Here is a 24,088-nt window from a genome sequence, read left to right on the forward strand (position 1 = left end):
TATGATATTTATCAAAATGTACTGTTTTTTATTCTCCTTTGAAGGCTTCCAGCCAAGGCACTAGTGATTTTATTAATTTCTTCTACTTTGGATCCTGGTTGTGTCGTTTTTCTGTCTATCACATTCTCAGGCTATTATTTGCTACAAATTACTTGATAGTGATACTTACTCACTACCGGAGCATTCTATGCCTGTGCATCTTGGATCCACTGGGCCAAGAGCACCCCCTTCCTCCACTTTAGGTCAGCATAGTGGTGCCGTACCTGCTCACCAGTCCAGGGGATGCCAGTACACTGGTGAGATCATGTGCAAGATGGTCCCATGCTTCCACTTTGTATTGTGAGCCCTGGTACTGGCCCTGCAGCAGTTTCTCCTCATGGTTTTCCACAAGGGGTCCTGGCATTACCCTGGACTCCTGAATGCTCCAGCTCTGCACCCAAAAGCATGCTCCTTCACTTTAGTACCTGCACAGATGAACTATAACAGATTCTGGCTGTATTCTTGCCTGCGTCATTTTAATAAGGTAATATTCCCATCATTGCACCATTTTGAACATGTTAAGCTCTGCTAAGCAGTGCGCAAATCCACTCAGCTGAGTTGAACAGTGCTTAAAGGGGTAATTGCTGAGCACTGCTTAACAGTGCACATATCTGCTTAACTGAGCTACCTGCTGCTTAGCATTCACATCTAAGTGATGCTTAAACCTGGTAAGCATAGCTGCACATTGCTAACCATTGCTCACTTTTCATTTTTAAAACATTATCAGAATAATGACTTCATTTAGTAAGTGCATATGATTTACTTTACATGACATCCCTGTATGTGCTTTCATTACATAGCAAGGAGTGTGACTATACTGCATGGAACACTTGTGTATACATGTGTGGTTTCACATGTTATATGCACTCATACTGTTTAAACCAGCTACACTACCCTGGTTGACAAAAATCAATTATTATATGCTTTAGGATGAAAATAATGATGTTAACTCTGCTTTCCCATGTAAAAATAAATTATCTGTCTTGGTACTCAAACCGTGAACGTCTGCATGCAAAGTCAGGACTCTAGCCACTACACTATCTCAGTTTGGAAATTTTAGCTGTATATTTTTATTTATCTCCTCTGGGATGTTTAAGCAATGCTGGGCAGAGGGCTATAATGCTTAGCTACACTTAAACATGCCTTAGTATGGAACAAAATGTAACTATTTATGTCCTTGTTCAGCTTTGTTACTCTAGGAGGTTGACGGATATGTGAGGCAGGCATCTGGGCATTCTGTAGACACCTGTACAGCTGAGGGTTTGCTCATATTGCACTTTAACATGGCATACATTTCTGTTTCAGTCTTCATACCATGCAGGAAGTCTATGCTACTGCAAACCTTTTATTCTATCAGCTTTTAGGTTTGTCAGTGCAATATTTTGGGTGTTTCCCTATTTTTTTGGCTTTGTTCCCCCATTATTTATGGCTTTGTACTGCTCTATTGCACTAGAAGGGTGAAACATATGTGTGGCAGGCACCTGGGCATTCTGAAGACACCTGTACAGTTGATGGCTATGGCCATATGGCACTTACAATGCAGGGGGTATGTGACAGAACCTGTCACATACCCCCTGCATTTCTTTAATCATCTACTGGCTATTTCAGTGTCCACAACACTGACATAGCTATTTTATTAGACAATGACAGCACTTGCAAAGTGCCATACGGAATTTTACAATGCATGGGGTGTGTGGCAGAACCTGTCACACCCCCCCTGCATTTCCTTAATCATCTTCTGGCTATTTAAGTGTCCGTGGACACTGACATGAGTTATTTTATTAGCTGTCAGTGTCCGTGGACACTGACAGCACTTGCAAAATGCCGTACAGCACTTTTACAATGCAGGGGTGTGTGGCAGAGCTATCCCACCCACCCTGAATTTATTTCTTGATCTTCTACTACTTATTTCAGTGTCTACAGAACACTGAAATTCATGTGCAAAGTGACATACGGCACTTTCTGAGTGCAGAGGGCATGTTCACAGTCCATGCACTACTTAAACATGCCCCCTGCACTTATTCATAGTTCATGTCCATTTATCCTTAACAGCAGTGTGCCTTCATGAATATGTAAGGCTTGCTGCTGTGGCTACATGGACACAAACCACTCCATGCAGGAATAGCACTATTCCTGCATGGAGTTTATTGAATGCCGGGGATAGTGTTTTATCTGCACACAATATGCTCTGCAATCCAGTTTTATAAATCAGTTGAACATTAAATAAGTCTCTCTGCATTGTTTTTGGTAGTATAAAATATACCTTTAGAAAAAATAATATATATATATATATATATATATATATATATATATATATATATATATATATATATATATATATATTTATTTATTTATTTATCTATCTCTCTCTCTCTATCTCACTCTCTCTGTCTACCTATATATGCCTGTAGAAATGTCATAGGTGAAGGTATCTTTCTGGCTCAGCTAGAATATTGTCTCCCTCTAATTACTTTGGCCTCTAAAAGAAATGTAGTCGCTATTCAGTCCTTTGCAAGCAGTTGCAGATTCATCACTTTCTTCCCAATAAATGAACACTACTCCAAATCCATTGAAAACATTAACTAGCTACCTGTGAAACAACTTTGCTAGCTTTCTACTTGCCTCTCAAATATTTAAGCATATCAAGAATGACACCTTCCACACACTAACTTTCAGAGTCTACAGAGATGCACCAACATGCAACCTTATAATGCTCAACCACTTATGTCTTCTCCTCTAAACCTTCCCAAACTAAGCTTCACTGCATACATTGTGCTTTCTCAGCCCTTAGTATTAAACTGTGGGAATTGCTCCCTTTAAAGATCATTCCCCTTATCCAATATTTGAATCCGAAAGAAAAAAGAACATTTCAAGGCTCTAGGCAAGTGCAACTGCTATGTCTCTTGTCTGGAGTGCTGATCAGTATCTTCTCTCAGTTTATAAATCCAAAAGGAATATTGGCAAACTACTTTAAATGCACTGTCTCACTAAACTGGAACAAATTCCCTCTCCATATTACATCCAACCTTTCCTTTCCCTTTTTTAAAAAGGAACTTAAATCCCACCTACTAAACTTGAAATTATGCCGTTGCATTGACCACATGTAGTCGTAGTCTCTCCCACTGTATAACCTGTTGCATCTCCTGTCTTTCTTTTTGTTAGTAACTTCTGCTTAAACTAATCTCCTAAACCCTCAACACTACTACTATAGCCCTACTATAACCCCCCTCCCATTCTCCACACTATCTCCCCTCACTTCCTATTAATGTCTATACATTGTCCTTCTTTTGAACAATGATTATCTTTTTGTTTTTACTCTTATATGTAGTAAATTTTAGTCCACTACTATTAGTGCGGGTCTATATTAGAACACCGAACAGTTAAAATATCAAGTGTTCTAATATCGACCCATTTTCAGCGAACGCTGAAAATTTCAAAGAAGCAGAAAACCGAATTCTTTACTAGGTAAAGAATTCAGTTGTATGTTTCTGTTGCTTCTGTATTTTCAGTGCTCTGTTGGAAAGTTACGGGTCGGGTTCAGGTAGGTGTGTGATTGAGTGCGGGTTAGGTATGTGTGCGATTGTGTGGACATGAGGGTTAGGGCGGGTTAGGTGAGTTAGTGTTAGGGCGCGGGTTAGGTATGTGTGCGATTATGTGGACATGAGGGTTAGGGCGGGTTAGGTATGTGTGCGATTATGTGGACATGAGGGTTAGGGCGGGTTAGGTGAGTTAGGGTTTGGGCGCGGGTGATGTGAGTGTGCGATAGTAATGGACCTTAGTGTTAGGGTTTGGGTTAAGGTAAGTGGATAGTTAGTGGTGTGGGTATAGTTTAGTGTAGGGTTAGGTGTAAGATTTTAGGTGTGTGCGTGTGTGTGTGTGTGTGTGTGTGTGTGTGTGTGCGTGTGTGTGTGCGTGTGTGTGGATTGCTGTGTGTTTGGTGTACTTGTGTTGTGTGTATGTGTTTTAGAACGGAAAAAATTTGCTGTTCTGAACGTTCAGTGTTTGGTATTTTCAATTGGTAGGGTTCGATATTAGAACACTCGACATTTTGAATGTTTGGTGTTCTAATATAGACCCTATCAGTGCAACCCTTAATGTTCATAATTTTTTTTCTTTTGTCTTTCTCTTTATAATTAATTTCATATTTGCAGTGTTGTTTTTAATAGTTTTTGGCCTGTATGTGTATCTTTGCTTATGTTTGCTGGGGCTCTTTCCCCTTGGTTCTCCATTAAAAATGGGTTGCTTACTATCAATGCAATGCAAATAGTTAATAACCTTTTCTTTTTTACAATTATTTTGTATTGTGATTGCTATTTAATATTTGTATATTGTCACTTTATTTTTACTTATGTTTGCTGCGGCTTTTCCCCTCAGGTCTCCACTAAAAATGGGTTTGTTTGCAAACTCAGTTGGACTAACCCTGTTAACAAATGTGAAATAAATAATAAAATAAATAAATAAATATAGCTTAACCCCTTCCTACCCTTCTTCCCTGTACATACTTTGCTCAGACTACTTTTTATTGAGATTTTTTCAGTATGCCATTTCTAATTTTCACACTGTGCATAATGCATGTAATTTATCTCTTGCCTTTATACCCTTAAGCCAGCTATGATATTCACTTCATATATACTATTTTGTCATTCATTGTGTATATAATGTCATGTATCTAATCTATTTACCCTGGGCTGAAACTGAATAGGTGCAATGGAATCAGTGCTCTAACCCAGTTAATGCATTAAAAATAAAATGAATAAATATCTCCAAACTGAAATAAATGTTTCCATTAATCAAAATATGGTTAGCCAAACCATTCTTATCAATCTTATTCTTAGTATCTATTATATGTTTTGTTTTACATTTTTTAAAACTTTTGTGTGCTTTTCCCTGTGAGGGGATGCAGGTAAGAACATTAGTATTTTTTTCAGTTTTTGTAGGCATGCAGGTTTAAAAATTTTAGAATGGACTTGGTGTATATGTAGATGGGGGGGGGGGGGTGGGGTGGTGAGCATATAGGACCCTGTTGCAAAAGTAAGAATTTATATTTATCAGGGCAATTCAAGGATGAAACTTGTCTGGGTAGATACACACTTGGTGAGAGGATCTAAAAAATTAATTCATATACAGAAGATGAAAAGGATTAGAAAACTGAATATGTTTAGAGACAAGCAAAAAAATATATCATGCTTAGGAAAGGGCACACTCAACACAAAGATACCAGAAGTGATTTAAACTAAGTGTAGGGAGAAAAAGAATCAGTCCAACTATTTCTTGAAGTGAAGCTTTCTGCTGCAGTATTTGTTCTTGGAAAAACTGGGAGCTAAGATACTGTCAGACAAGTTCAGGGAAACCTGCTGAATAGCAATCTGTAAGAGGTGAAAACAATCAAAGGGTAAAGGAATATAAATTTGCAAAGAAATGCAGCATAACCATGTATATAAAGTTGGAGGACAGCATATTTTATTTATATTTTGAGTAAGGTATTAGATCTTTTGAAAGGGTTGTTAGTGGGATCTGTTATTAGAAAATTACATCTGGTTATGTCTGATTTGTTTTGCTATGTGCATTAAGTGTACCACTGTTCAGAATGGAATGAGTCTGCTGTCTGTTTGATATTTATGGATATTAAAGGCACTATATAGGCATAGGTGTGAAATATTTTATGTCAGCTTTTTCTGACTTTAGAGGATATAATGAGACTGATTTTAAAAGCACTAAGAAGGAAAAGTGAGAGAAGTACAAATACAATTATGGGGAAACACTGTACAAGTATAAACATCAGTGATGATGTATTAGCTGGATTTGTACAGTTTTTTTTACATGGAGTGCCACGATGGGTAAGGTTTATATGTTGCAGTAATTTTGTTTGTGGATTTCATGGGCTTAGTCTGACAAGTATTCACTGAATAAAACTGAGCACATTGATTTTTTTGGTTTAGCTGTGGTTACTGAATGGCTGGTTGGCTGGGACTATATATTTATTTTTTGGAACACTTTTTTCCTCGCCAACATTATCCTACAACCATTCTACTCAGTGCTTCACAAACATCACCAGTCTAGCATTATCTCCTGTGTCCCCTGATGCTGTTCCAATGTAGTTGGGGCCGGTATGGATCCTAAGTGTATACCGGGGGTCTAGACATCTCCATTCAGTTGGGGGGTATTTTACTTTTATAGCCTACCAGCCTACTTGGGCGGCCATGGTGGTGCAGCAGTTAGCATTGTCACCTCACAGCAAGAGGTTCTCCAGTTTGATCCTTGGCTGGGGTGCCTTCTGTGCAGAATCTGCATGTCCTCCCTGTGGTCGTGCAGGTTTCCTCCGGGTGCTTCGGTTTCCTCCCACATCCCAAAGACATGCTGTAGGTGGATTGGACACTCTAAATTGGCCCTAGGCATGAGTGTGTGCATGTGTGTGCCTTCTGTGGAAGGTTGGGCTCCAGGCTGGCAACTCAACACCGTAAAACTCCACTGCCAATCATGAGAGGACAGGTGATCTGCTGTGGCGACTCCTAACCGGGAAAAGCCGAAAGAAGAAGAAGAAGCCTACCAGCCTACTTCCCCCTGTCAAGAAGGTATCCTTGGCTAGATTTGAGGGACAGGGATGCATTGGGAACATGCAGCATATCACCCTGCCTCTGCTGTAGCTCAGTCATGTCCACTACCCTTTCCCATCTTTGGACCATGCATCTCATCAAGATATCACCAGCATCTACCAAGGATCATCACAGGGAACATCCACAGAGCCACCCACTTCTAGGGATGAGAACGTCCATCCCTTCCTCCCTCCCTGCTGCTTCTTTAGTTACCTAAGCCACTAATCAGATCCTTGTCAGTTGGACTGTAGTCAGGGCTTTATCCCTTTATGCTACTGGAGTGGCCATACATTTATTTTAATCTGCATATTTTATTGAAAATTGAGTCTGTTGTTTTCTGGCTTTTAAATATCTCTTTATTTTGTTTCTGATTTAAATGTATTTCCTCTCTTTTTCTTGTTTGCTTTTAACTTTGGCTATGGATTTTTAGTTTTGAAGTGATTTTTAATTTTTAAGCCTTTTAATAACAATTATTCTTTTATTTTTATGAATAATGCCTGGAGAATTTTCACTTCCACTTGGATACCAAGTAAAATAAAACCAGAATCAGGATTGTTAGATGTGATATTGATTCCTATCACATTCAAAAGACCAGCACACCCCATCTGTAGTGCTAAAAAGGCCAGCACACCCCATCTTTAGAGCAGTTTATTTAGGCTATGCTTTGTAAGTATGTCATTGGTCCCCTTGTATAAATGGAATCTCCCACCTTCCGATGCAGAGGTAGTCACTGGCACAATAAACTACTGATTAAATATAGCAGTTGCATTTGTGTTTGATTAGTAATTCTGTTACTCAACATTTAGAGATTTTTAAATGAGCTGCATAACTTAAGGTATCTGAAATGCTTACAGGTAGTATAATTGTGGGATTTCAGAGTTTAGTATGCTTATAATGGAAACCATTACAGGCTAGGTTTATCCTGACAAAATAAATTTCATTGATTATGTTTCCGTGAACAGATATATTAAAAAAAACAATGGTTGCTCAAAGCACATACATCCTTAACAGAGAACTCTGAATTACATTTTTTTACAAAATGCATGGCACGGGCATCCCCGGACATGGGGAGAAGGAATACACTAGTGACATTATGGCAAGTCTTCATAAACAACTTTGAGGTGCTTACAAAAGCACATTTTATTAATGTGTCCTTCACCATTGCATAAATATTTTATTTCTACACTAGCCGATTGTTCTAATACTTGTTCTGCTATGTGCTATAGCTTACAATGTTTACTTTGGACACTGAATATGTATTATGCACTATTTTAAATCACAGCTTTATTCAAAACAGTTAAGATTACACTGAGTATGCATATTGGTATATCACTCTTTTAAAACTTAGCAGCCATCTGTACACATTTTTTTTCAAGAATCTATAGTAAAGTATGATAGATGGTTTAGAATGGATATAAGACAGTCTTCTTTTTTTTTATCTTTGCAAAAAAGGGTGGATGAGTTAAAATGGTCAAAATAGTGAGGGGGATTTAAAATGTGTGAGATAAACATAAAGCAGTTTTTATGATGGTTAGGAAGATACGCCACAGACTAAGCAGGCTCTACAAACTATCTAACAGGTAGAGAAATGTGCAGTTCTGGTGGGCAAAGTGGTCTTTATCTGCAGTTCATGCCTACATTTCTATGTTTATGTATGCTGCATATATTATATCTGTTTGGGACAGTTAGCTACCCATCTGCTAACCTACAGGTTAGTGCCTTGCTGTGTAGGCGTATATATCCTGTCCACCTGGGGATTAGTGTGAGAGAATTGGGCTAGGTGAAGGTAGCCATTGTTCACCATCTTCCCCTTGTCCCTGTGTTTGTTGACCACTGCAGAGAGGTCAATCAGGTTTAATAGGCCTGATCTCCCTTTGACAATACCATGGTGTGTGGCCTCAGGCATTTTGATGTTGCCAATGTCTCTGTTCATAATGTTCATAGGTTCATAGGTTCATAGGTAGGTACTAGGCTATTGGCCCTAGGGCCTATATAAGCCTAGCCAAAGGTACCCTGGCTTTCGCCACCCAAGAAAATTATCTTCCTGTGCCACTGTCGAGCAGAGCCACAGAAGTGATCCCCGGGGTGAATTTCCTATCTCCCATCCAATCATCAAGATTTTTCTTGAACATTGCTAATGAGGAGCTTTGTTTGATATAAATAGGTAGTTTGTTCCAGAGTATGAGAAGTCTCTGGGACAGGAATCCATCCCTCCAGCGTGTTCTGTTTATTGTGGTGATGAGGTTTAGGTCCCTAGAGCATGTAGCTCATAGGGATTGGGATTTCTTTAAGTGGAGCATGTCTAAAAACTCTGGGTTTGACATAGCTTTGTGTGTTAGGCAGAGATCGCCTCTGAGTAGGCGATATGCAACAGAGTAAAGCTGCGGTTTTTTGAGACGGTCTGCATATGGCATCTCTTTGAGGCCGGTAATCCTCTTTGTGAGGTATTTCTGTGGCCTTTCCAGTTGTTGTAGATGTCTTGTGAGGTACATACCAAAAGGGGCATTGTACTCTATAATGGGTCTAATGAGTGATGAGTAGAGGGGAACAATGACCTCTTTTTTCCTGGATGAGAAACCTTTTGTGATGAGGTGTGCCACATAGAAGGATTTTCTGAATACTGTGGTGATGTGATTATCAAAGGAGAGACTACTGTCCACCTGTGTCCCAAGGTCTCTTATCACACTTTCGGTGTTAAGTAGACTACCACCTATGTGGTAGTTCATGGGTACTGAGTTTTTACCAAAAGAAATGACAATGCACTTTTTGGCATTGAGCTTGAGGCCATGGCTTTGACACCAGGCATCTGTCTCAGCAAGGCCCTTTTGTAGGATGTCCACATCTTTTGGAGTTTTGATTATGGCTCCTAGTTTGCAGTCATCTGTGAACTTTCTTAGCCAAAGACCTTCTGTGTTGGCCTGTACTTCAGAGAAGTAGATACCAAACAGGAGAGGACCCAGGACTGAACCCTGTGGTACTCCACTTGTCACTGGTCTGAAGATGGATTTGGAGTCTGCTACTTTCACAGTGTGGGTTCTGTCAGTGAGCCAGTTGGCAACCCATCTTGTGACATAGGGATTTATACCTAGTTTAGTGAGTTTATCTATAATTCCAGAGTGGGGGATGGTGTCAAAAGCCTTGGCGAGATCTAGATAGGCTGTGTGAACCACCTTGCCCTCATCTACGGCTTTGGTGACTGATTCAAAGAAGTCTATCAGGTTTAGGAGACATGATCTGCCTTTTACAAACCTGAACTGGGTGGGGTCCTGAGTTTGGAGATTACCAATGTCATTGTTTATAAGTTCCATGATGATACGCTCCATAGCCTTGCAGACCAGGCTCATTAGGCTAATTGGGTGGTAGTTTCCAGGGTCTGTGGTGGCTCCCCCTTTGTGGAGTGGGATAACTTTCACTGTGTGCCATTCAGTGGGCACATAGCCTGAGGTGCGGCTATGATTGAACATGGTACTTAGGTGGGGTGCCAGTTCGTTTTGTAGTTCATGTAGAACACAGCCTGGGATGTCGTCAGGTCCCATGGATGCTGTGTTCTTGGCTTTGGATAGTGTGTTTTTTACCTGTGCAGCCATGATTACAGGAACTTTGCATTCTTCTGGTATAGAGATGGGCCCTTTAGGGGATGACAGAGGGATAAAGTTAGCACTGAACCTATCTGCCAGGATGTTGGCAATATCCGTTGGTTCTGTATATTTAGTGCCATTGTGCTGTAACTCAGAGCAGATCTGAGTGTTGCCATTGAGATTTTTGACATAGCTATAGAATGCTTTGTGGTTGTCTTTAGAGTCAGAGGTAATTTTGTTTTCATAACTAGCTTTGGAGGATTTTATGAGAGATCTCAGCTTCTTACTGAAGCTGACCAGGGAGTTTCTCCAATCATGGGATTTTACTCTTTTTTGCAACAGTTTCTTTCATCTGTTGTAGAGTTTGTTTATGGCAGGGGACCACCAGATTGGCTTCCTTTTTTTGGAGGATAGCATCTTGGTTCTGTTAGGGATTGCATGATCCATGCACTCATGTAAGTGCTTATAAAGTGCATTTGTGTAGGATTCAGCAGTCATACCTCTATTGTCCGTCAGCATGGGTGTCATGAAGTTTGCCACTTCTGTCTTAAGAAGCGTAAAGTTGGCTTTGGAGAAATTTTTTACTATGGTTTCCCTAATGGGGGGTGGGGGAGGGATGTGGATGTCTAGGGTGATTAGCTTATGGTCAGATCTGACCAACGAGGAACTGACCTCTGGTGTGGAGCACCGGTTGCCCATGTTAGTAATAACCAGGTCTAGGATATTGCTGCCCCTGGTGGGGGTGTGGATAAGTTGATCCATGGCATTGGAATTTATGAAATCCAGAAAACGTTGAGCACAAGAGTTAGTACGTGAGTAATTTTCCCAGTTAATGGTAGGGTAGTTGAATTCACCCATTACTAGGGTGTTAGGTTGTACCCTAATATTTTCCAGTGTATTAAGAAATGAGGAGTGGGAATCCTGGTCCTTGATATTGCCTCCCATGCCCTTGCAGAGCAGGCTAGTTAGGCTGATGTGCGTAATATTGGCTAGGTTGATGGATTGCTCCACCTTTGTGTATAGGGATGACAATGGCTGTCCTCTGTGCAGATGGGATGACACCAGTGCTCAGGCTGTGGTTGACTACAGTGCAGAATATATCTGAGAGCCCATGCCTGTGTTCATGTGGGATGCAGCCAGGGATGGTATCATGCCTATGGAGACCTCTGTGTGTGACCTTTGAGAGGGCATTATGGACCTGCTTCCTGATGATGAGGGGGACAGGTGCTGTACATGTACATGTGTACCACTGGGAGGATAGAAAGGTAGTGTTTATATTTCACCTGTCTTGAGCCGGTTGCCTATAGCTATGCCATGTGTGCATGTGGTGTTACTGACCACCACTACAGATCAGAGTTGTGTGTTGCCTCTGGAATTGCAGACACATGTGTGGAAGACCTAGTGATTTGCTTTGGTGGATGTGTCCGATATGCACTCAATGAGAGCCTTAGAGTACATCACCTGTGCCCTTATTTGCTTGTGCAGACCATGGTGACATTGCTTCCAGTGAGGCACCTGTCCCTTATTGGCCTGTCCAGCAATTGTTTCCAACTATTATGGTATTTGTGTATTGCTGCTGTCCATCACAGGCATTTACCCTACCTTGAGGGAGATGATGTTGTCCTGTCAGGTACTGGTGTGTCCATTTAGGTAGGTGCCCACATAGTAATGTGGTATGGGCCTGGACACTGCTGCTAGTTCCAACAAGTGGGACATTGGCTGTAAAGCTTCTTCTACCTATTCTGAAGGGATTTATAGTAATTTGTGTACAGTTCATTCTGTCTGACACTGTAAAGGGAGGGCAGGAAAAATGGTGACCAGAACAGTGATGGCTATATGGTCAGATATTTCCAAGGGGGATGGCACTGTAAGAGTGCTACAAAGTCTACTCATGTTGGTTAGGATCAGGTACATGAGATTCCCACCTGCTGTAGGAGTGCTAACCTGCTAATCCACTACATTGCCATTGACAAAGCCTAGGAATCTATGTGCATTTATGTTCAGGTGGCATAGGTCAGCCACACTATGGTTGGGTATTTGAAGTCACCCAGGAGCAGGGTAGACGATTGAATCCTGACAGATTCTAGCAGGTTTCAATAGGTGTGGTAGGTGTCCATAGTCATGGCTGGAGGCCTGTAGCTAGGTATAATTTGAGTAGGTGTTTTGTCAACTGTTAACCACACTTGGGATGTCACCCATCCGTCATACTGTTTGGCCAGCCTGGAGGTGTGTATGTGTATGCTAATGTTCAAAACTCTACCTCCTGTGGCTTTGCAGGCCTCCATTTGGGGTCTAAATGTATGGTGGGATGAATGATCTGGCAAGGTTGTTGTGCTCTCCACATCTAGAAAACAGGTGTCAGTGACTGCACAAATGTCAGCATCCTACAGGACAATGTATGCCTGCATTGACATGGGTGTCATGGTAGGACACCTAGCTCCTGCAGAGCAAGACATCTGCACAAAGGCACATATCACTGGTGGGCAAAGGCCAGTAAATAGTGTCAATTTATGAATCTAGCTGAAACACACTTAGTTGCCAGCAAAGATGGTGTCACATTCACAGGTGTACTCTGCAGGAAATGTCATCTGACAATGAAATGTATGCTAATTTGTTATGACCTCAGTCTTTAATGGGTTGCTAGTGATGTGCCAGACAGTACACAACTGAGGCATTGACTACAAATATGAGACAGACATGTGGTCAGTCTACAAAACTCTGCACAGTTGTCAGGTATGGGCTCAGTATATCACATACAGTTCAACACACACATCTGCACCTGTCGTGTAGTATGTACATACCCTATGTACATCTCTTACATTTGTAAGACAAGCATATGTATCAGAGTAGGATTCACAGGTGACATATGAATAATTACAACATCCCAGGTAGCTGGCATACCAGTGACACGCCCAGTATTGGACAACAGAGACTTCATTAGTAATCATACATGAGCTGAGATTTGCTGGAGTGACTCAGGGGCCAGAGATGTGCTCCATGTCAATGCAGGCAGGGCAAGCAGAAATGGCCATAGGTGATGGACAGCAACATGTTAGTCCATCAGGTCTTGTTGCAAACTATTGTTTAATGTCCCATTTGATATAATTGCACCCCCCTTCTGCATTCCATTACAAGCTTACATGATTGACATACCTGTTATAGTACTCAGGAGTTCTCTCACAACAATGCAAATGGCTAGGTTTGTGTAGTCTCAGTCTGTCTTTGTGTAGATGGGTTGAGATCTGTGTTGCATAGGCAGCAGCTTGCCTTTGTAGGTATTGCTCATGAGCAGGTGATGGCCTGTGCACCAATCAGTGTCTTCCATTTGCTACTTGCATTCACAGCAGCTGTGTTGTTTTTCCATTTGCCAATGCCAGAGCAACACAGTGTTATAATTACGTCATTCATGTGTGCCTTGCCCCTTTTTCTTGCCTGTGTGGAGGACATTATGGAGGTGTGGGGGCTACAGCTTTACAGACAGTGGGTGGGAATACCTCTCAGGATAGGACATGTGGAGACAGCCAGCAACATGGGGAACAAAGCTCCAGAATTGGGTACAGATTGTAAGTCAGTAGTGCTTTTATACACATAGAAATGTATGCTAGTTTAACAGGGTTCATCTGGACATGCATTTTCTGTGTGACTTGACGTCTGACAGTGATATGTCTCTGACATACCTTTCATCTGTCCTGTTGTCCACAGACTGCCCAGGAGTTTGCCTGTTGTGTTTGGTCTGTTCCTCAGCCAACATCTGTTTTTGTGGAAGCAGTAGGATAATGTGAGGATTGTAGTCAGCAACTGTTGACATCCATTGGTGATTCAGAGATCATATCCTTCAGGGATGTTATGTTTCAACAAAGCCTATGACACTGGTAACTGTTTCAGTTTGTAACACCATTATGTGAGATATGTCTCTCTTTCTGGCCCCCTGGCACCCACTTATGTCATGCTTTGTCCAGATATCTTGTAGTAAAAGCATCAGAGGTATGTGATATCATTATTTAGTGACTGCACTCAAGGTATCATCCCATTGACTTAGCAGACTCATGGAAGTGGTATGCGGCAGTGGCCATGAATATGGTCTCACACCCTGGACATTCTGTGGAAATATGTACATATGAGAGTTATGTATGTTTGGCCATTGTGAAGCAAATGCCGAGATTGTGTAGCAGCATTGTGTGAAGATGTTTGTTTGGCTGAGTAGGAAGAGTAGCAGATGTGGGAGTCACAGATCCTTTTTATGTCTGACTGTGCATGCTGCTACAGCTGCTGGTGGTCTATCAGGTGTGTATGTTTGTAGGGGCAGACTGAGAAATGTCCTGTAACACCTCAGGATTCCCAGTACACTGTGAGTTGGGCCAGTATATGTCAGTGTAGTGTGTGTGACTGGGAATCAGGATATGTTTGTTCAAACAGTCGTTCTACTCTAGAGTTCATTTGGGGTACTGGTATGTTGCTGTGACTGTGATGCAAATGGTTGTGGGTGGACATTTATGCACCACTATCTGCTTTTCCCTACAGTTCCATTCCTGTAGTGCATGATATATTTGGATATACATGGGTAATTGCCCCGAGCTGATTTGGGTTAGAGTCATGTTGGTCTTACTGTGGTTCAGAAGGTGCTGGGTGACATGGGTGGCAGCTGTCATGGGTTTTTCCATTCTGCTACATGACTACAGTCATACCTCTCCACTATCCAGATGTCTAGACACTGTCCTGATGCATAGCCCATATGTTTTGTCTGTTAGCCACAACAGTTGGTGGTTTCTGGGAAATCACTTGGCTGATGTGAGCATTGACATCAGTAAATAATGACATGCATTTGTGTTTCAGGCCTGGAATCTATCTGGCATTTCTTGTTGAAGCACACCATGTCACACTAGCAGACTTCTGTGCATATGACAGCCATATTTCAAAGATGTCACTATTGTTTGCCCTTTATCCCTCCCGTTTGTCAGACCTTTTGCAGATGTGTTCCAGTTAGAGGTTAGTTATCTCCTGTGTATATATCTTTGTATGAATATATATATATATATATATATATATATATATATATATATATATATATATATATATTGGTATCTATATATACATATGGATTCACTTCAGATGCTCAAAATACTGAAATATCAAATTTCAGTATCTCGAGCCCAGAAAGTCGAATCCTGAGAACAGCGAAAGTTCAGAAGCGTGAAATTCAAAACCTCGAATACTGGTGGTTTTGAATTTCGCACTTCTGAACTTTTGCTGTGGTTATGTATTCAGGCAAGAGTGCGTGCGTGTGTGTGTGTGTGTGTGTGTGTGTGTGTGTGTCTGTGTGTTAAGGGTTTTGGTTAGGGGCTGTGGTGTGTGTCAGTGTGTTTTGTTGCTGTGATGTGTGTGTGTGAGGAGAATGTAGCTTATGTGGTGGTGTTTTGTGTGTGTTTTCATGTAGTGCGACCTTGGAGTGAGAATATTTAAGAATGGGGGTTGTGGGGGGTGCAGCTTGCCCCCCTGCTTTCATGCAGTAGAGAGGTTGTGTGTGTGTGTGTGTGTGTGTGTGTGTGTGTGTGTGTGTGTGTGTGTGGAGGGGGGGAGAGAATCGTGTGTTTGTGTGCAGTAATACCACAAAATTCAAAATCTACAGTGTGTGTTAGATTTTAAATTTCGTGGTTTTGAGTTTTCGTGGTTTTGTGGATTTGACCTTCTATGCTCGAGATACTGAAATTTGATATTTCAGTATTTCGAGCTTTTGAAGTGAATCCATACATATATATGTATATAACAGTACTACAGATATATAATTCCCCCTTATGTTGAATGACTGTTGTGCACGATATGTTTGTAAAAACATTACAAGTTCCTACAGCTCAGATGGTGTAGAGATATGCTGCTGTGATTGTTGTGCATAGGGTCCTGGGTTCTGTACTAGGAAGTAATTACTTTTTTCATTAATGTTAAATGACCAGAATGAATGATATGTTTGCAAAATAATTGCAGGTTTCCATAGCTCAGCTGGTGTAGTGTTATGTTGCTGTAATTGTAGTAGACAGCATCCTGGGTTCAAGACTTGGCATGAGTGATTATTTTGTTGCCGGGCAGATCAAGGGCTTATGGAGACAGAGTGATTAGGGCACTTTTAAGCAGTTGCATGTGGGTTTGCACAGTTTTGTGTGGAACTAAGCGATTCTAACAGATGGTTAAACCCTGTTAGCTTCACTTAGCACCGCTTACTCCTGCTTACACCCGCACTAATTTTCTTTAAAGAAAAAAAAAAGGGTGATAGGAAAGTGGTGAAATGGGGGTAAGCAGGAGGTAAAACATTATGAAAAGCAGCTAGGGCTGTGCAGGACAGGTGTAGGAAATGACTATAGTTCTACATTTCTTCGGCAGCAACAGCTGTAAATTACATGTGTAGAATTTGGAATTTACAGCCTCATACCCTAAAGGAAAGGATGTTGGTGACAGACATTTGCAGAGTAATCTGTGGGTTGATTGATTAGTTTCATTGTATATGGGGTGAAATGTAGAGCTATGTATGGGGCAATTATTTTTATGCGGGACAGATGCCCTTTTTTAAGGTGAGAGTGGAATGTTGGGAAAGGGCTGTAGGTATGTTTGGGGAGGTAGGTTGCAGACAGGCAAGACAGCAGACAGGGGCGGTATATGACACATGAAGGGAGTAAACACCTTTGACGGGAAGGGTGGTTAGGAACCTGAAGCCCATGAGCCCCTAAATGGATACTGTGGGACTGAGGTCCCCACCAATGGCCAGTCACCACTGCTCCTTCATGGCCTAGAAGGTGGCTGTGCTGGGGGCTGGACAAGAGAGGCTACCTGCCCCTTGAGGTGCACCATGTGGCCCTCAATCTGGTGCAGCTGGCCATGCCACTCTGCTCGGATGGCGCTGTGCAGCAAACCCTGGAACTGACTGTGGGTGGCAGGTTCTTGTCCACGCCAACTCCCGGGGGGTGGGCCTTGTCCACTGAGGTGGTTCCACCCAAAGGTGGTGCATGACCAGCGGACGAGAAAGTCCCGGGTTGGGTCCCAGACATGCTGGGTTCTGGTGCCACGGCCAGATGAGGCAGGACAAGTGGATCCACTGGGATCTGCCTTCCCAAACATGCTATGGTGTTGAGGCTTTAAAAATATGTTGGTTAGTCATGAAAAACACATTTCAAGATTAGTTATAACAGCATGCATGGGTGTTCCAATTTTCCCCATAAAACAGATTTGAAACAGTTGCATAGCAAGACAAACACATGCATAAATGGAACAACAGTATGCATAGTAACAGCATGCCAGTAATATTGACGGCAACAGGCCACCAACAATGGTATTTAAACAAGGTGTGTTAACATGCAACCAATCAAATATATGAACAATAACAGAACACAAGTCCCAACATTATGTTTGTAGAAAAACATACCTGTAGTATATGAGTTATAGTATTGATCCAGATGAGGGGTGGGGGGAAGAGACAAAAATTCCATTAACAACTGTTTATGCTTGTATTTTCCACACCAGTACTCCTTAGTACTCTGTGGGTCTGCTCTCACTTTACATCTGTCTATGACTCATACCTTCTGTAGCACAAACATACTTATTAAACTGTCAGCCTGGAATGGTATGGGGAAAACTGTGACAACTCTGGACTTGTACATGTCAGGGTTACTTATCTGGCACAGAAGGGGTACCCTAAACCACTGTTATGTGTGTGTGCTACTGGCATATGTCGACAGGTTTCCTATCTGTGTCCAGGGTTATTGGCAGCAGTGACCACTAACCATGACAGTGTGACACTTGAGAGACATGTATCAGGAAGAGTGCATGTTGTATGTACCTATCCTGCTGTCATTTGTAGGCATGTGGTGGGTCAGTTTATTAGTATACCCTTCATACAGCTACTACCAGCATTCCTTACCTGTAAAACCTGTGAAGAAAATATCTGTTAAGACTACCTGACTGTTTTTACATTTATTCCTGATTCCTTGTGTGTAGCTATGCACACATCTTAGTACCACTCCCTGGATTCGAACCATGTCTGGGTATGCAAAATTGACAACTAAGCTACTTCTCATCACACTGAGCTACTGGGGAACTGTTGTCACTTGGTTACTGCTTTCTGTTTAATAGTCTCTTAGTTAGACAGTCTGAACTTGTGACTCTGTGATGCATGCATGACAGATAGTTATTGTTTTTCTTTCGGCTTTTCCCGGTTAGGGGTCGCCACAGTCTTTCTCTCTCTATCTCACTCTGCCTGTCTACCTATATATGCCTGTAGAAATGCCATAGGTAAAGGTATCTTTCTGGCTCAGCTAGAATATTGTCTCCCGCTAATTGCTTCGGCCTCTAAAAGAAATGTATTCACTATTCAGTCCTTTGCAAGCAGTTGCAGATTCATCACTTTCTTCCCAAGAAATGAACAGTACTCCAAATCCATTGAAAACATTAACTAGCTACCTGTGAAACAACTTTGCTAGCTTTCTACTTGCCTCTCAAATATTTAAACATATCAAGAATGACACCTTCCACACACTAACTTCCAGAGTCTACAGAGATGCTTCAACATGCAACCTTATAATGCTCAACCACTTATGTCTTCTCCTCTAAACCTTCCCAAACTAAGCTTTACTGCATACATTGTACTTTCTCAGCCCTTAGTCTTAGACTGTGGGAATTGCTCCCTTTAAAGATCATTCCCCTTATCCAATTTTTGAATCCAAAAGAAAAAGAACATTTCAAGGCTCTAGGCAAGTGCAACTGCTATGTCTCTTGTCTGGAGTGCTGATCAGTATCTTCTCTCAGTTTATAAATCCAAAAGGAATATTGGCAAACTACTTTAAATGCACCCTGTCTCATTAAATTTGACAAAGTCCCTCTCCATATTACATCCAACCTTTCCTTTCCCTGTTTTAAAAAGGAACTTAAATCCCACCTGCTAAACATGAAATTATGCCGTTGCATTGACCACATGTAGTCTTAGTCTCTCCCACTGCATAACCTGTTCATCTCCTGTCTTTCTTTTTATTAGTAACTTCTGCTTAAACTAATCTCCTAAACCCTCAACACTTAAACCCTCAACACTACTACTATAGCCCTACTATAACCCCCCACCCATTCTCTACACTATCTCCCCCCACTTCCTATTAATGTCTATACATTGTCCTTCTTTTGAACAATGATTATCTTTTTGTTTTTACTCTTATATGTAGTAAATTTTAGTCCACTACTATTAGTGCGGGTCTATATTAGAACACCGAACAGCTAAAATGTCGAGTGTTCTAATATCGACCCATTTTCAGCGAACGCTGAAAATATCAAAGAAGCAGAAAACCAAATTCTTTACTAGGGAAAGAATTTGGTTGTCTGTTTCTGTTGCTTCTGTATTTTCAGTGCTCTGTTGGGAAGTTACGGGTCGGGTTCAGGTAAGTGTGTGATTGAGTGCGGGTTAGGTATGTGTGCGATTATGTGGACATGAGGGTTAGGGCAGGTTAGGTGAGTTAGAGTTAGGGCACGGGTGAGGTGAGTGTGCGATAGTAATGGACCTTAGAGTTAGGGTTTGTGTTAAGGTAAGTGGATAGTTAGTGGTGTGTGTATAGTTTAGTGTAGGGTTAGGTGTAAGATTTTAGGTGTGTGTGTGTGTGTGTGTGTGTGTGTGTGTGTGTGTGTGTGTGTGTGTGTGTGTGTGTGTGTGTGTGTGTCTGTGTGTCTGTGTGTCTGTGTGTGTGTGGATTGCTGTGTGTTTGGTGTGCTTGTGTTGTGTGTATGTGTTTTGGAACAGCAAATTTTTTCCCTAGGAAAAATTTGCTGTTCTGAACGTTCAATGTTTGGTATTTTCGATTGGTAGGGTTCGATATTAGAACACTCGACATTTTGAATGTTCAGTGTTCTAATATAGACCCTATCAGTGCAACCCTTAATGTTCAGAATTTTTTTTCTTTTGTTTTTCTCTTTATAATTAATTTCGTATTTGCAGTGTTGTTTTTAATAGTTTTTGGCCTGTATTTTTATCTTTGCTTATGTTTGCTGGGGCTCTTTCCCCTTGGGTCTCCATTAAAAATGGGTTGCTTACAATCAATGCAATGCAAATAGTTAATAACCTTTTCTTTTTTACAATTATTTTGTATTGTAATTGCTATTTAATATTTGTATATTGTCACTTTATTTTTACTTATGTTTGCTGCGGCTTTTCCCCTCAGGTCTCCACTAAAAATGGGTTTGTTTGCAAACTCAGTTGGACTAACCCTGTTAACAAATGTGAAATAAATAATAAAATAAATAAAAAAATATAGCTTAACCCTTTCCTACCCTTCTTCCCTGTACATACTTTGCTCAGACTACCTTTTATTGAGATTTTTTCAGCATGCCAGTTCTAATTTCCACACTGTGCATAATGCATATAATTTATCTCTTGCCTTTATACCCTTAAGCCAGCTATGATATTCACTTTGTATATACTATTTTGTCATTCATTGTGTATATAATGTCATGTATCTAATCTATTTACCCTAGGCTGAAACTGAATAGGTGCAATGGAATCAGTGCTCTAACCCAGTTAATGCATTCAAAATAAAATAAATAAATATCTCCAAACTGAAATAAATGTTTGCCATTAATCAAAATATGTTTAGCCAAACCATTCCTATCAATCTTATTCTTAGTATCTATTATATGTTTTGTTTTACATTTTTTAAAACTTTTGTGTGCTTTTCCCTGTGAGGGGGATGCAGGTAAGAACATTAGTATTTTTTTCAGTTTTTGTAGGCATGCAGGTTTAACAATTTTAGAATGGACTTGGTGTATATGTAGATGGTGGGGGGGGGGGGGGGGGAGAGCATATAGGACCCTGTTGCAAAAGTAAGAATTTATATTTATCAGGGCAATTCAAGGATGAAACTTGTCTGGGTAGATACACACTTGGTGAGAGGAGCTAAAAAATGAATTCATATACAGAAGATGAAAAGGATTTGAAAACTGAATATGTTTAGAGATAAGCAGAAAAATACATCATGCTTAGGAAAGGTCACACTCAACGCAAAGATACCAGAAGTGATTTAATCTAAGTGTAGGGAAGGAAAGAATCAGCCCAACTATTTCTTGAAGTGAAGCTTTCTGCTGCAGTATTTGTCCTTGGAAAAACTGGGAGCTAAGATACTGCCAGACAAGTTCAGGGAAACCTGCTGAACAGCAATCTGTAAGAGGTGAAAACAACCAAAGGGTAAAGTAATATAAATTTGCAAAGAAATGCAGCATAACTATGTATAATAAAGTTGGAGGACAGCATATTTTATTTATATTTTGAGTAAGGTATTAGATCTTTTGAAAGGGTTGTTAGTGGGATCTGTTATTAGAAAATTACATCTGGTTATGTCTGATTTGTTTTGCTATGTGCATTAAGTGTACCACTGTTCAGAATGGAATGAGTCTGCTGTCTGTTTGATATTTATGGATATTAAAGGCACTATATAGGCATAGGTGTGAAATATTTTATGTCAGCTTTTTCTGACTTTAGAGGATATAATGAGACTGATTTTATACGCAGTAAGAAGGAAAAAGGAGAGAAGTGCAAATACAATTATTTGGAAACACTATACAAATATAAACATCAATGATGATGTATTAGCTGGATTTTTACAGTTTGTTTTGGCATGGAGTGCCACGATGGGTAAGGTTTATATGTTGCAGTAATTTTGTTTGTGGATTTCATGTGCTTAGTCTGACAATTATTCACTGAATAAAACTGATCACATTGATTTTTTTTTGGTTTGGCTGTGGTTTCTGAATGGCTGGGACTATATATTTATTTTTTGGAACACTTTTTGCCCCCCCCCCAACATCATCCTACAACCATTCTACTCAGTGCTTCACAAACATCACCAGTCTAGCAGTATCTCCTGTGTCCCCTGATGCTGTTCCAATGTAGCTGAGGCCGGTATGGAGCCTAAGTGTATACCAGGGGTCTAGACATCTCCATTCAGTTGGGGGGTATTTTACTTTAATAGCCTACCAGCCTACTTGGGCAGCCATGGTGGTGCAGCAGTTACCATTGTCACCTCACAGCAAGAGATTCTCCAGTTTGATCCTCAGCTGGGGTGCCTTCTGTGCAGAGTCTGCATGTCCTCCCTGTGGTTGTGTGGGTTTCCTCCGGGTGCTCTGGTTTCCTCCTACATCCCAAAGACATGCTGTAGGTGGTTTGGACACTCTAAATTGGCCCTAGGCATGAGTGTGTGCATGTGTGTGCTTTCTGTGGAAGGTTGGGCGCCAGGCTGGCAACTCAACACTGTAAAACTCCACTGCCAATCATGAGCGGACAGGTGATCCGCTGTGGCGACCCCTAACCGGGAAAAGCCAAAAGAAGAAGAAGAAGCCTACCAGCCTACTTCCCCCTGTCAACAAGGTATCCTTGGTTAGATCTGAGGGGCAGGGATGCTTTGGGAACATGCAGCATATCACCCTGCCTCTGCTGTAGCTCAATCATGTCCACTACCCTTTCCCATCTTTGGACCATGCATCTCATCAAGATATCACCAGCATCTACCAAGGATCATCACAGGGAACATCCACAGAGCCACCCACTTCTAGGAATGAGGATGTCCATCCCTTCCTCCCTCCCTGCTGCTTCATCAGTTTCCTAAGCCACTAATCAGATCCTGGTCAGTTGGACTGTAGTCAGGGCTTTATCCCTTTATGCTACTGGAGAGGCCATAAATTTATTTTAATCTGCATATTTTATTGAAAATTGAGTCTATTGTTTTCTGGCTTTTAAATATCTCTTTATTTTGTTTCTGATTTAAATGTATTTCCTTTCTTTTTCTTGTCTGCTTTTAACTTTGGCTATGGATTTTTAGTTTTGAAGTGATTTTTAATTTTTACGCCTTTTAGTAACAATTATTCTTATATTTTTATGAATAATGCCTGGAGATTTTTCACTTCCACTTGGATACCAAGTAAAATAAAACCGGGATCAGGATTGTTAGATGTGATATTGATTCCTATCACTTTCAAAAGACCAGCACACCCCATCTGCAGTGCTAAAAAGGCCAGCACACCCCATCTTTAGAGCAGTTTATTTTGGCTATGCTTTGTAAGTATGTCATTGGTCCCCTTGTATAAATAGTATCTCCCACCTTCCAATGCAGAGGTAGTCACTGGCACAATAAACTACTGATTAAATATAGCAGTTGCATTTGTGTTTGATTAGTAATTCTGTTACTCAACATTTAGAGATTTTTAAATGAGCTGCATAACTTAAGGTATCTGAAATGCTTACAGGTAGTATAATTGTGGGATTTCAGAGTTTAGTATGCTTATAATGGAAAGCATTACAGGTTAGGTCTATCCTGACAAAATACATTTCATTGATTATGTTTCCGTGAACAAATATATTAAAAAAAACAATGGTTGCTCAAAGCACATACATCCTTAACAGAGAACTCTAAATTACATTTTCTTACAAAATGCATGGCACGGGCATCCCCGGACATGGGGAGAAGGAATACACTAGTGACATTACGGCAAGTCTTCATAAACAACTTTGAGGTGCTTACAAAAGCACATTTTATTAATGTGTCCTTTACCATTGCATAAATATTTTATTTTCACACTAGCTGATTGTTCTAATACTTGTTCTGCTATGTGCTATAGCTTACAATGTTTACTTTGGACACTGAATATGTATTATGCACTATTTTAAATCATAGCTTTATTCAAAACAGTTAAGATTACACTGAGTATGCATATTGGTATATCACTCTTTTAAGACGTAGCAGCAGTCTGTACACATTGTTTTTCAAGAATCTACAGTAAAGTATGATAGATGGTTTAGAATGGATATAAGACAGTCTTCTTCTTTTTTATCTTTGCAAAAAAGGTGGATGAGTTAAAATGGTCAAAATA

This window comes from Protopterus annectens, chromosome 11.part0, assembly GCF_019279795.1.
Source record: "Protopterus annectens isolate FY-2018-M chromosome 11.part0, PAN1.0, whole genome shotgun sequence".
NCBI lineage: Eukaryota > Metazoa > Chordata > Ceratodontiformes > Protopteridae > Protopterus > Protopterus annectens.